Source organism: Dendrobates tinctorius, unplaced genomic scaffold (assembly GCF_039654945.1).
Source record: "Dendrobates tinctorius isolate UK_male_01 unplaced genomic scaffold, ASM3965494v1 ptg000003l, whole genome shotgun sequence".
Taxonomy (NCBI): domain Eukaryota; kingdom Metazoa; phylum Chordata; class Amphibia; order Anura; family Dendrobatidae; genus Dendrobates; species Dendrobates tinctorius.
Window position 1 is genome coordinate 23538079 of NW_027361671.1, and position 14641 is coordinate 23552719.

Consider the following 14641-nt stretch of genomic DNA (forward strand, 5'->3'; position numbering starts at 1 on the left):
GGTACTACTGCACTTTTTCATAGTATATGTCTTGTAGAGACGTCACAGTAATGGTCCAGTTGCAGCTGTTGTATCTGTCATTTGCACATCTGATCAAAGTGAGCCAGTACCTATGCCTTACATCTCTACTAGTCTTACACAGTATGATGAGGATTTATGTTTGTAGTTCATATTTCTATAGAGGAAAAGCTTTGACCATGTCATAATATTCATGTATGAATCAAACACATAAATTACAGATGAGCAGAGATGTAAAAACATATTATTATGTGTCACCTAGAGAGGTGGATCTTAGGAGCAGGGCTGCCACTCATAATTTCGGGGCCCCATACTGGCAAAATATTCGGGGCCCCCTTGCGACTCCACCCAGACTCCACCCCAGCCCTGCCTCCAACCTTCAAACTGTCCACAGTCCCACCTGTTATGATTGGGTCACCGAGGAGGATAGCAAGACCAAGGTAAGCCACAGAGAACCAGAGAGGTTGGTAACTAAGTGGATTGCAGACCCCTGATCCTATTCACACAACTAGCAGTAGCCGTGGAGCGTACCTACGATGATCCTAGATGCCTCGACACAGCCGGAGAACTAAAAAAGCCTAAAGCAAGAAAGGGGAAATCTAAACTGCCCCAGAGCAGACCCCAAAGGAATAGATAGCCCCCAAACATATATTGTCGGTGAGGCAAGATGATAACACAAACGCAGGTAGGAAAATAGACTGAGCAAACGATGGGGCCCACACGAACTAGACAGGACAGGAAAGGAAAGACACTGTCTGCAATCACGCAAAAAACCCTGCAAAAATGTCCAACACGTCTGATAGGAAAATACTGAAGTCACACGACTTCGCCCACTATATCAGCACTCTGGTATATTCTGAAAGCAGAGCAAAAAAGAGGCCAATCTAATAAGGGACAAAAACAAACTGGTACAAGCAGTAACATAAGGATGGAGCTGGCTGACAACACAAAACTGAAATAGACAAAACCAGATAAAATGTGAACAATAGCAAAAGAACACTTAGCTGAGCATGCAGGGACTGAGCTGGAAACCAAGACCTCAGGAGGCAGGAATAAATCACCTGCACGGATAGAGGGAGTCGGCTGTCTTAAATCAAGTCAGAAATTCAAGATCTCCAATCGTCCTCCTCATTATCAGGTGGCAGGCCTCTGTTAATTAGATCAGCTCCATTACCTCCAGTAACCACCAGAGGGAGCCCGGAAAGAGAACTCGCGACCCCTCTGTCAATATAACCAGCTCCACTACCTTCACTAGTAACCAGAGGTAGGCCAGAAAGCGAATTCACAACAGTACCCCCCCTTGAGGAGGGGTCACCGAACCCTCATCCACTCCACCAGGCCGATCAGGATGGGCTCGGTGAAAAGCACAAACCAATCTATCGGCATGAATGTCAGAAGCAGAGACCCAAGAATTATCCTCCTGGCCATAACCCTTCCATTTGACCAAGTACTGGAGTCTCCGTCTAGCCAAATGAGAATCCAATATTTTCTCTACATCATATTCCACATTGCCTTTAACCAATACAAGTCAGGAGGCGCCGCCATAGGAACTACTGGCTCCACAAACCTCTTCAACAGAGATTTATGAAACATGTTATGGATCTTAAACGTAACTGGAAGAGCCAATCGAAAAGAAACAAGATTAAGAATCTCCAAAATCTTATAAGGTCCAATGAATCTTGGCTTGAACTTTGGAGATGCAACCTTCATAGGAATATTCTTTGATGACAACCAAACCATATCACCCACTTTAAACCGGGGACCAATGGTCTTATGCCGGTTGGAAAACCGTTGGGCTTTTTCCTGAGAGAGGGATAACTTATCCACCACTTGGTCCCAAATCTGCTGCATACTCTCTACCACAGTGGCCACACTTGGGCAGGTCGAAGATTCCACTTGCCCTGAAGAAAATCGAGGATGAAACCCAAAGTTACAGAAAAAGGGCGACATCAAAGCGGCAGAACTAGCTATATTGTTTAGCGTGAATTCGGCCAAGGGCAAAAATGAGACCCAGTCATCCTGATCAGCAGATATAAAACATCTCAAATAGGACTCCAAAGTCTAGTTTGTTCTTTCAGTCTGCCCATTGGTCTGAGGATGAAATGCAGAGGAGAAAGATAACTGAATTCCCAGTTTGGAAAAAAAAGCTCTCCAAAATCTGGAAACAAACTGGACTCCTCTGTCCGACACAATGTTCTCAGGAATCCCATGCAACCAAACCACCTGTTGTAAAAACAAGGGCACAAACTCAGCAGAAGATGGCAACTTTGGGAGTGGTACAAGATGGATCATCTTAGAAAATCTATCACAAATCACCCAGATAACAATCATTTTCTGAGAGACAGGAAGATCAGAAATAAAATCTATTGAGATATGGGTCCATGGCCTCTTGGGCACTGGCAGGGGCATCAACAACCCACTAGAACGAGAACAGGGTTTAGACCGAGAACAAGTCCCATAGGACTGCACAAAATTCCTGACATCACGAGATAAGGCAGGCCACCAAAAGGACCGACTCACCAAATCTCTGGTACCAAAAATACCTGGATGACCAGCCAACGCGGAGCAATGAATTTCAGACATTACTCTCTTCCTCCACTGGTCAGGAACATACAATTTTCCCATAGGGCAACGTTCAGGTTTGTCCTCCTGATATTCCTCCAGGGCGCATCTCAAATCGGGAGAGATGGCGGAAAGAACTACCCCCTCATTTAGAATGGTAGTAGGCTCGGTCACAATAAGAGAGTCCGCAAAGAAACTCCTAGAAAGGCCGTCCGCCTTAACAATCTTAGCGCCCGGAAGAAAAGAGACCACAAAATTAAAACGCGTGAAAAACAAGGCCCACCTAGCCTGTCTAGGATTCAAGCGTTTGGCTGATTCAAGATAAATCAAATTCTTGTGGTCGGTGAGGACCATAACTTGATGTCTAGCTCCCTCCAACCAATGTCTCCACTCTTCAAGTGCCCATTTCATGGCCAACAATTCCCGATTCCCCACGTCATAGCTAAGTTCAGATGGGTGAATGTTCGAGAAAAGAAGGCACAGGGATTCATTTTAGAAGTCATCGGATCTTTTTGGGACAAAATGGCTCCTGCACCAATCTCAGAAGCATCTACCTCCACCTGAAATGGGAGTGAGACATCAGGTTGCAGTAGAACCGGAGCAGAAGTGAATCTCGTCTTAAGCTCCTGAAATGCCGAGACTGCCTCTGGAGACCAATTCACCACATCAGCGCCCTTTTTGGTCAGATCAGTCAGTGGTTTGACAATACCAGAAAAATTACTTATAAATTTACGATATAAATTAGCAAAACCCAAAAACTTCTGGAGAGCCTTCAAAGAAGTGGGCTGAACCCAATCATAAATGGCCTGTATCTTGGCCGGGTCCATTTCAATAGCGGACGGGTACAAAATAAATCCCAAAAACGAAATCCTCTATACACCAAAGAGGCACTTCGATTCCTTAACATACAGGGAATTTTCCCTCAAAATCCGGAACACAGTCTGGACATGTTTCACATGAGAATCCCAATCACTGGAAAAGATCAAAATATCATCCAGATAAATTATCAAATATTTATCCACAAAGTCCCGGAAAATATCGTTCATAAAAGATTGGAAGACAGAAGAGGCATTAGTGAGCCACCAGGTACCACCAGGTACTCAAAATGTCCCTTCAGAGTATTAAATGTCATCTTCCATTCATCCTCGTGCTTAATGCGAATAAGATTATACACCCCCCTGAGGTCAAGCTTGGTAAACCAGCAGGCACTTTTAACTCTAGAAAATAAATCAGAAATCAGGGGTAACGGGTAGAGATGAGCGACTTTGCCATTTTTAGGGTCGAGCTGGGTTTCATGAAACCCGACTTTCTCAAAAGTCGGGTCGAACGAAATCGGCCGACTATAGGGAAAAGTCGGAGGCCGACTGAAACACGAAATCCAATGCAAGTCAATGGGGAAGCAAAGTCGTCAGGGAGTGGAGGACAGTAAAGACACCTACAGTGCCCATTTCAATGCCAAAAACATCAATTCTTATTACTGAAGCTTGTCAACCTTAATTTATTTTATAATAATAGTTACGCACTGAAAACTGGGGGTTATTTTGATACAGTTGTGGGGGTAGGGTTGGCTCCAGGTTTTCATGTGCCCTGGGCCAAAGAGCACCCCTTTAACACATACCACAACTCATGATGCTCCGATACGGCACAGAAATATAGGTATAGTACAATGACAAATACTTCACTGTTGACATGACTGATCTATTTTAAATTCTACAATAGCTCAAAAAAAGGACTGTATATTACTCCATACAGTATTATGGCCATCACATTGTGCGCCATACAGAATAATGAGCCCCATATATTTCTCCATACAGAATAATTGGTCATATATAATGTTCCATACAGTATATGCTGAGCTCCACATAATGCTACAGTATATGATGGTCTCCATGGACGATGCTCCAGTGTGTTATGGGCCCAAATAATGCTCCATATATAATGGGCCCCATTTCTAATGCTCCAGTGTATAATGTGCCCCATAGATGCTGCTCCAGTGTCTGATATGCCCCATTTGGAATGCTCCAGTATATGATGGGCCTCATGGATGATGCTCCAGTGTCAGATGTTCCCTATTTGGAATGCTCCAGTATATGATGGGCCTCATGGATGATGCTCCAGTGTCAGATGTCCCACATTTGGAATGCTCCAGTATATGATGGGTCCCATAGATGCTGCTCCAGTGTCTGATCTTCCCCATTTAGAATGCTCCAGTATATGATGGGCCTCATGGATGAGGCTCCAGTGTCAGATGTCCCCCATTTTGAATGCTCCAGTATATAATGGGCCCCATTTTTAATTAACCCAGGCATGGTATGTGAAAAGAGCTCCATGGAGTAATCTGAAGTGTGTGCTGCCGCATCCTTCACTTTTGGTGTGGGTGAAGGACACAAAGAAAGTGGTTGCTCCTGACCAGAAGCCTGCACTTACGACTCAGTGCTTGCATTGTTTTAAACTTTAGAAGAGGAGGCGATAGAGCTGGAGGCTGTTTCAGCAATGTAAGCCAAAAATAGTTTCTGATGCTCCGACTTTAAAAGCAGTCTACCTACTCCCATAAAACGGAGCCTTACAGGCCTTCCAGAGCTACACCATGACGCAGGCTCAACACCTCCTGCCTTAGCTGCTATTATGTTTTTGGCACTACCAGCAGATGCACCACCGCCACCATCAGTACCAGGTGGCCCCCCATGTCCACGTCCTCTTCCACCATACTTCCTCATGTTTTAGAAAATTGACCCAAAATACCAGCAGATATATGATACTGTATCAGAAGCGTACAGCTCTATACAGTCTAGGGATAACAGTAAATCTCCGTATATATTTCATGAGTCATACACAGATGCTCACAGGCTCAGTATGGATTACCCAATAAAATAAAAAGGTGAAAAAGGGTGCAGTATCACCAGATACAAGGTATATATAGTATAACACAACTAATCCCACAAAATAATTGTAGGAAGAAGAAGAGATCCCAGATCATAAAAAACAATTTTATTGATTCAAAATTAAAAACACATTAAAAAAGCAAAATGCCGTAGGGGACACAATAATATACATACACAGGCAATATAACAATTAAGAGACCAAGGTATATTGGGAAAATTATCAATCCATAATCCACATATTAAGATATATAATATATCAGTTTAAACAGTATCAATATCATATCTCTCAATGATTAAAATTAATAAAAAATAGTGTCCACAGACATCATTAATTCAAACCCCAATGGTCTCAGACCAATAATAATCCCCCTATCTAAGGTGAAGTATAAAAAATTATAAACCAAATAATTTCATGTCCCCACCTCCCTCTGAAATCATGAAGATAACCAGAGCTAGTGGAGTCAATACAAAAGCCGCTCCACAATAGAAGACGGCATATAACCAATACCAGATAGAACAAACCGCGATACTTCACATAAGCATGTAATCAGAAGGAGGATATACAGTAATTACCTAAATAACGGTAGTGATATGCGTGGTGTCCCCTCACACCGACACGTGTTTCGCTCCTGCTTCTTCCGGGGGTATTGGTTATATGCCGTCTTCTATTGTGGAGCGGCTTTTGTATTGACTCCACTAGCTCTGGTTATCTTCATGATTTCTGAGGGAGGTGGGGGACATGAAATTATTCGGTTTATAATTTTTTATACTTCACCTTAGATAGGGGGATTATTATTGGTCTGAGACCGTTGGGGTTTGAATTAATGATGTCTGTGGACACTATTTATTATTAATTTTAATCATTGGGAGATATGATATTGATACTGTTTAAACTGATATATTATATATCTTAATATGTGGATTATGGATTGATAATTTTCCCAATATACCTTGGTCTCTTAATTGTTATATTGCCTGTGTATGTATATTATCGTGTCCCCTACGGAAGTTTGCTTTTTTAATGTGTTTTTAATTTTGAATCAATAAAATTGTTTTTTATGATCTGGGATCTCTTCTTCTTCCTACATTTATTTTGTGGGATTAGTTGTGTTATTTTTATGAAGTGCCCCTATATTTAGGACATTGGTTGAATTATATATAGTATAGCGTAAACATTCTGAATCTCAGTATACATTTCAGGAGGCAGACACAAATGCTCTCAGGCCCAGTATGGCAGGGTTCCCCAACTCCAGTCCTCAAGGCCCACCAACAGATCATGTTTTCAGGATTTCCTTAGTATTGCTCAGGTGATAACTGCTTCACCTGTGCAATACAAAGGAAATCCTGAAAACATGATCTGTTGGTGGGCCTTGCAGACTGGAGTTGGGGAACACTGCAGTATGGAGTACACAAGAATATGAAAAGCTGTAAATGGGTAATGTAACACAAGCATACACCTGTATACAGTGTTGGGCAAATTTGAAATCTCGGTATATATTTCCCGAGTCACCCTCACTCAGTCTGGGTTTGACCATAATAAAAAATGTTGTAAAAAAGGTACTGGATAACAAGTTAGCAAGTATATATATTATAGGGTACAATTGAAATCTCCATAAACATGGATTTGACCGTAATACTAAATGTCGAACAAAGGTACTGTATAACAAGATACAAGCTGTATTGAGTATAGGGTAAAAATTGGTATCTCCGATTCACCGTATATATAGAAGGCGTAAACCACACACGCTCACTCACTTTGGATGATACCGTAATACAAAATTTGGAACAAAGGTACTGTAGCAGCACATACCAGGTGTATCCAGTCTAGGGGTAATTGTAAATTTTCGTCTATACTTTAAGAGTCAGACACACACACTCACAGGCTCAGTATGTATTACACCAGAATTTAACAAGTAGAAAAAGGGAAAGGTAGTCGAAGCGTACAACAGTATACAGTGTTGTGGTACTTTTAATCCTTGTATGTATTTCAATCTCAGTAAGCCAGTACAGACTCTCCACTACTGGAAACTACATGGATACAAGTAAAGATGGAAATTCGAGTGTTATCAGAAATCAGAAATTTGGGAATTACTCATCGTGGGAAAACCTCCCAGTAGATGTTGCAGAGGGGATGCAGATCCTCAATTACTGTGTCTGTGGAGACAGCGAAAATGGTTCTTTGTGAAGAAAGGATTGCTTTATCACAGTAGCGTGGATCGCATCACCGTTACTCATCTCCATCAAACTGTGATCACAGGGAGAGATGTACACATGGTCCTCACTGCCTATCATGATGTGTCTGGTCATTTTGGAGTGCCAAAGACAGAAGTCACAGGCCGTAGGCGACTCTATTGGATTGGCATGAGAGGAGACGTTGAAAAATGATGGCAGGAATGTCACACGTCTGTGACTATCACAGCTGTGAAAGGTGATCATAAACCACCACTGCATACGCTTGTAAGTTGACGTCCATTACAAATGGTAGCCATTAATCATCTGAAGGTAGAGGCCAGCAGGACAGGGCATAGCTACATCTTAACCATCATTGATCAATACACCAAATTTCTAGTGGCCATCCCTGTGAAGAATTTAACTGCCCAGATTACACAGCGGTGGAGAAGGGAGAGGTAAGTATTGCAACTTGCAAGTGCTGTGGCCATGACCAAGCAGGGGGGCACACTTGTGGTCGATGGTACTGGCACAGGGCCCCTCATAGTACGCTGGTGTGTCTGACAGTGAATGGGCCCCCCCACCATCAGAGACACTGTATTGTACTATGAGGGGCCCTGTGCCAGTGCCGTCGGCCATCTGTGGGCCCATCCACCTGTTCAGAGCAACAGCACTTGCGCGGGTGCACCAGGTGTTGACCCCAGCCATTGGGGGGGTGGGCTGCACAGTAAGGGAGGTTTAAAAAATGGCATATGTTGATGTGTTGGCTGGACATTCAGCTGCTGCAAAGGGCGGAATTGGGCAAATCTGAGGAAGAGGAGGACAAAAGTGAGGCAGTTTTCTGGGAACCTATGTGTCATCAGGGGAAGGTGGGACAAAATCATTTGCAACCCATGAATGGTTCATTTTAATGAAGGTTAGATCACCAACATTTTGGGTAGACAGATGGGTCTTTTTTTCTGTCAGGATTGATCCAGCAGCGCTGAAGACTCTTTCAGATAACACACTAGCAGCAGGGCAAGCGAGCTCCTGTAAGGCATATTGTGCCAATTCAGGCCAGGCGTCAAGTTTAGAGGTCCAATAGTCAAAGGGGAATGACTTGTGAGGGAGAACATCGATATGGGAGAAGTAGTTTGTAACCATAGTTGACAACTGCTGTCTCCTGTCTCTTTTAATTGATGCAGTATTAGCAGTCGTGTGAACGGTACTTGAGAAATCATTCCACAACATGGTCATTAAACCCCTGTCTCCAACGCCACTTCGGCTGTGTGCACCACGAACACCTCTTCCATTGTGCCCACTACGGCTCGTGGGAGAAACAGCACTGCTGCTGTGTGCTGAGAAAGCCTCAACCTGTTTACCAAAGTTGCTTGTTTGTTAGCCAATATTATCTCTAGGTTCTCCTGTGGCATGATGTTGTGTAATTTGCCTTTGTAGCATGGATCGAGGATGCTGGCCAGCCAGTAGTCATCATCTCTCATCATTTTGGAAATGCGGGGGTCCCTTTTTAGTATCCGCAAGGCATAATCGGACATGTTGGCCAATGTTCCAGGTGTCAATGATGCACTGCCAGTGGTGGGTGGAGGAGCACTTTCTGGCAAATCCACATCCCTACAGTCACGCACAAACACTGTACCTGACCTTGGAACTCCAACATTTTCTCTTGCCCCCTGAGAAGCATACTCCTGTTCAAAATAATCATTCCCCTCATCCTCCTCCTCTTCCTTTTCTTCCTCCACCTCATCCAGGACAGTTCCCTGACCAGACAATGGCTGACTGTCATCAAGGCTTCCCTCCTCCTCCTCTGCAGATGCCTGATCCTTAATTTGCGTCAAACTTTGCATGAGCAGATGCATAAGTGGGATGCTCATGCTTATGATGGCTTCGTCTGCACTTACCAGCCGTGTGCATTCCTCAAAACACTGAAGGACATTACAGAGGTCTTGCAGCTTTGACCACTGCACACCCGACAATACCATGTCTTCCCTCAAACTGCCTGCCCATGTATCCTCCCACAAATGCATTACAGCCTGCCTCTGTTTGCACAACCTCTCAACCATGTGCAGGGTGGAGTTCCACCTTGTTGCAACGTCTTTGATTAGGCGGTGCTTGGGGAGGTGGAGCAATCGCAGCATACGACTGGAGTGTACGGCCGAGCGATGGATGTGCGAGCACAGTCTTTGCACCTTATGGAGCAGGGATGTTAACTCCAGATAATTATTAAGGAAGCACCGCGCCACCAGGTTCAAAGTGTGAGCCAGGCAAGGTATGTGTGTGAGTTTTGCATGGGCTATGGCTGCCACAAAATTACGGCCGTTATCACTGACTACCTTGCCTGCCTCAAGATGTAAACTGCCCAGCCATGACTCTGTTTGTCGCTGCAAGTAATCGGCCAGTACCTCCACGGTGTGTCTGTTGTCACCCAAAGACATCATCTTTAACACAGCCTGCTGACGCTTACCACTAGCTGTTCAATAGTGGGACGCCTCGTGTGCAACACTGCCCGCTGCGGATGGAGTGCTCATGTGACTGCACTCTGTGGACGAGCTTTTGCTGATGGAGGAGGAGCAAAAGCCTACAGCCAACTGTTTCCTATACCGTGGGCTAGGCAGCACTGCTCCACAGCCGCTGTCCCCAGTGGAGACTGCATCCACCACATTAACCCAATGCGCAGTGATGGACATGTAACAGCCCTGGCCATCCTACTGGTCCATGCATCTGTTGTGAGGTGCACCTTTCCACTCACTGACTGTTTTAGTGCATGGACCATGCGATCTTTCACATGCCGGTGGAGGGATGGCTTTTCGAGTAAAGAAGTACTGACTGGGTAGGTCATAGTGTGGGACAGCATAGGCCATGAGGTCACAGAAAGCTTTGCTTTCAACCAAACGGTAGGGCATCATCTCTAATGAGATTAGTTTGGCAATGCAGGCGTTCAAACAAAGTGTATGCGGATGAGACGATGAGTACTTTCTTGTCCTACTCAGAGTGTCTGCTAGGGTGAGCTGGACTGGAGAGCTGCATATGGGGGAAGTAGTGGTGGACCGGACAGAGAGAGATGGGGTTGGTGATGGTATTGGTGGTGATGGCCTAGATTCAGTGTTGTGTTGCAAAACCATTGTGATTCCCTGAGTGCTTTGGCCTTGCGACGACACGTCCACATTTAGTGCTGGTGGTGTGCTTAATGGTGGCGGTGGTCTTACAGTGGGGGAAGCGATGGAGCGTTGCTGGCTACCTTGAGTCGGAGCAGGTGCACACATGCTACCTGAGGTTTTGTAGTCCGTCCACACTTGCAAGTGCATATTGGTTAAATGTCTAAGCATGCAACTGGTATTCAAATTTCTGAGTTGTTTACCTCGGCTAAAGGTCCTTCCGCACTTCTTACAGGTAACCTTTGCCTCATCAGTAGAATTTTGGACAAAGAAGTGCCACACTGCACTCTTCCTACTATGGTATACATTTTCTGGCCTTGCACGCTGTGCTAAGTTGACCGTCTGGCCAAGCTGTCCTGCAACTCTTTTAGTTTTCGGCCCACTTTTTTGGACAGCTAAGGGCCTGCCAGATAACCGCTGCTGCGATGTCAATGCCTGCTGCGGATCCTTCTCCTTATCTGAACTATTGCCAGCACCACCCTCCTCCCCCAATGGATGCCAATCCGGGTAAAGAACTGGGTCATCCATCACCTCCTCTTCAAAGTCATCTGCACCTTCCTCTTTACCTTCCTCTGTGTCACCGTGTAAGGTGGTATAGTATGCAGGAAGGGGCACCTGAGTTTCATCAGGGTCAGATTCTGGCTCAATAGACTGCGAGGGCAATGTAGTCCTCTGGGTCGATATACCAGCAGAATCATCTAGCAGTGGCTGTGCATCAGTGCACTCCATGTCAGATTCATCTTGGACTGGGGAAATCTGGATTTGACTGGATAACCCAGGCATGGTATGTGAAAAGAGCTCCATAGAGTAATCTGAAGTGTGGGCTGCTGCATCTTTAACTTTTGGTGGGGTGAAGGACACAAGGAAAGGTGTTTTTCCTGACCAGAACCCTGCACTGACGACTCCGTGCTTGCAGGTTTCGAATTTTCAGAAAAGGAGGCAATAGAGCTGGTGGCTGTTTCAGCAATGTACGCCAAAACCTGTTCCTGATGCTCCGGCTTCAAAAGCGGTTTTCCTACTCCAAGAAAAGGCAACCTTACAGGCCTTCTTGGGCCAGCCGATGACGCAGGCTCAACACTTCCTGCCTTAGCTGCTATTGTGCTTTTGCCAGAACCAGCCGATGAACCACCACCATCAGTACCAGCTGCGCCCCCCTGCCCACGTCCGCGGACTCTTCCACCATACTTCCTCATGTTTGGGAAAATGTACCAAAAATACCAGCAGAGAGATGGTACTGTATGAGGAGCATCCAGCTGTGTAAGGTGTATGAAAAAATTAAATCTACATATATATTTTGTTAGTCACAGATGCTCTCACAGTATGTATTGGACCGTAATCCAACAAGCAGATATACGGAACGGTATCAGAAATGTACGGCTGTATACGTTTTTTGTGTAACTAACAATCTCTGCATTTACGGAGTGTCACACACACACGCTGACTCTGTATAAATGTTACTGTAATGCGAACGGCAGATATACAATGCTGTTTGAGAATCAGACAGCTCTATACGGTGTCTGTATGGAAAATTGTCAATCTCTATCTATTTGTATAGGGACTGACACACGCTGTCTCTGTCTAGTTTTCACCGTAATCAAACAGCAGATATATGAAACTGTTTGAAAAGCGGACAGCACTCTAAGGTGCAGGTCTGGAAAAACTGAAAAACTCCTCGGCTTTTTTTTCCAGAGTAACACACAGATAGCTTCTATTTGTCTGTGATACCAGCCGGTACACGGTAGTGTGTGAGGATCGTACACCGCTATACGATGTCTGTATGGAAAATTGTCAATCTCCGTCTATTTGTATAGGGAGTGACACATGCTGTCTCTGTCTAGTTTTCACCGTAGTCAAACAGCAGATATACGAAACTGTTTGAAAAGCGGACAGCACTCTAAGGTGTAGGTCTGGGAAAACGGACAAGCTCCTCGGCTTTTTCTTCCAGAGTCACACCCAGATAGCTTCTATTTGTCCGTGATACCAGCCGGTACACGGTAGTGTGTGAGGAGTGTACACCGCTATACGGTCTGTGAAAAAATGAACGCTCAGTAACTCAACAGGACAAAATAATAAAAGTTGGAGTGCTTTGAAAAAAGCAGTTTGAACACCAGTGTGAACACAGCAATGCAGCTAGCAGGTAGCCTTCCAATGCAGCCTAATCAACACTAGCGCTGCTGCACAAAAGCAAAAATCCTCCCCTTTCACTGGACACTAACTGTAAAAAGCGCTATCAGCAGAAGCAGTTTTTTTTCTTCTTCCCTGCCTAACACTCTCCCTATTCAGAATCAGCAGCAGCACCTCTCCCTATGCTAAGATTGGCAGAAGTAAGATGGCGGTCGGCGGTCACAGCCTTTTATACCCACTGTGACGCCACACAAAGCCAGCCAATCACTTCATTGCCCTTCTCTAAGATGGTGGTGGCCACTGCCTATGTCATCGCGTTGCCCACAGTGTGCGTCCTCCATCATTGGCTGAAAAAAGGCGCTGGAAGCATCATTTGAAACGCGACTTTGGCGCTCGGGTCACCGACCTCACACTATGGTCGGGTTTCGTTTCATGAAACCCGACTTTGGCGAAAGTCGGCGATTTTTTAAATTGACCGACCCTTTTTGCTCAACTCTAGTAGCGGGTACTGATATTTAACAGTGATTTTGTTAAGGGAACGATAGTCAATACAAGGCCTTAATGAACCATCTTTTTTGGCCACAAAAAAAACATCACCTAAAGGTGAAGAGGATGGTCTAATATGACCCTTCTCCAATGACTCCTTGATATAAGATCGCATAGCATCATGTTCAGGTACCGATAAGTTGAAAAGCCGACCCTTAGGAAATTTACACCCGGGCATTAACTCAATTGCATAGTCATAACTCCAATGAGGAGGCAAAGATGCAGACTTACTCTCACTAAATGCATCAGAAAAATCAGCCAAATAATCAGGAATATCATGAGACTGGGGAGAGGTGGAGAAAACAGGAGTGTCACTAAGAACACACTGACAACCCCAACTCACCACAGACACAGATTTCCAATCCAAAACAGGATTATGAGTTTGCAACCAGGGAAAACCCAGAACAATAGTATCATGCAAATTGTGCAACACCAAAAATTTACAATTTTCTTGGTGGTCCAGGGCGACCCGCATTATCACCTGGGTCCAAAACTGGGGTTTATTCTCCACCAAAGGAGTAGCATCAATACCCCTCAAAGGGATAGGAGTCCACAGGGGTATCATGGGAAAACCACAATGTTTAGCAAAGTCTAAATCCATCAGATTCAAAGCTGCTCCTGAATCTACGAAAGAATTAGCGGAAATTGTAGACAAGGAGCAGATCATAGTAATTGCCAAAATTAACTTAGGTTGTACACTGCCCACAGCAAATGTGTGCGCAAAACATTTTTCTCATCTAGGGCAGACAGAAATAGTATGAGAGGCATCTCCACAGAAAAAAACACAGCTTATTATGCCTTCTAAACTCCTGACGTTGAGCCCTAGACAAAACCCTATCACATTGTATGGGTTCAGACGTTCGTTCAAAAGGCGGCAACGCCTCTCGTGTAGTTTTACGTTCACGTAAACACCGATCATCTTGAATGGCTAATGACATAGAATCATCAAGACCAGAGGGAGCAGGAAATCCCACCATAACATCTTTTGCGGTTTCTGCCAAACCCTTCCGAAAGAGCGCTCCTAAGGCACCGTCATTCCATGTAGTAAGGACTGCCCACTTTCAGAATTTTTGACAGTATAACTCTGCAGAATCCTGACCCTGGTTCAATGCCAATAGGGTTTTCTCAGCTTGATCAATAGCATTAGGTTCATCATACAACAACCCCAAGGCTTGAAAAAATGCATCC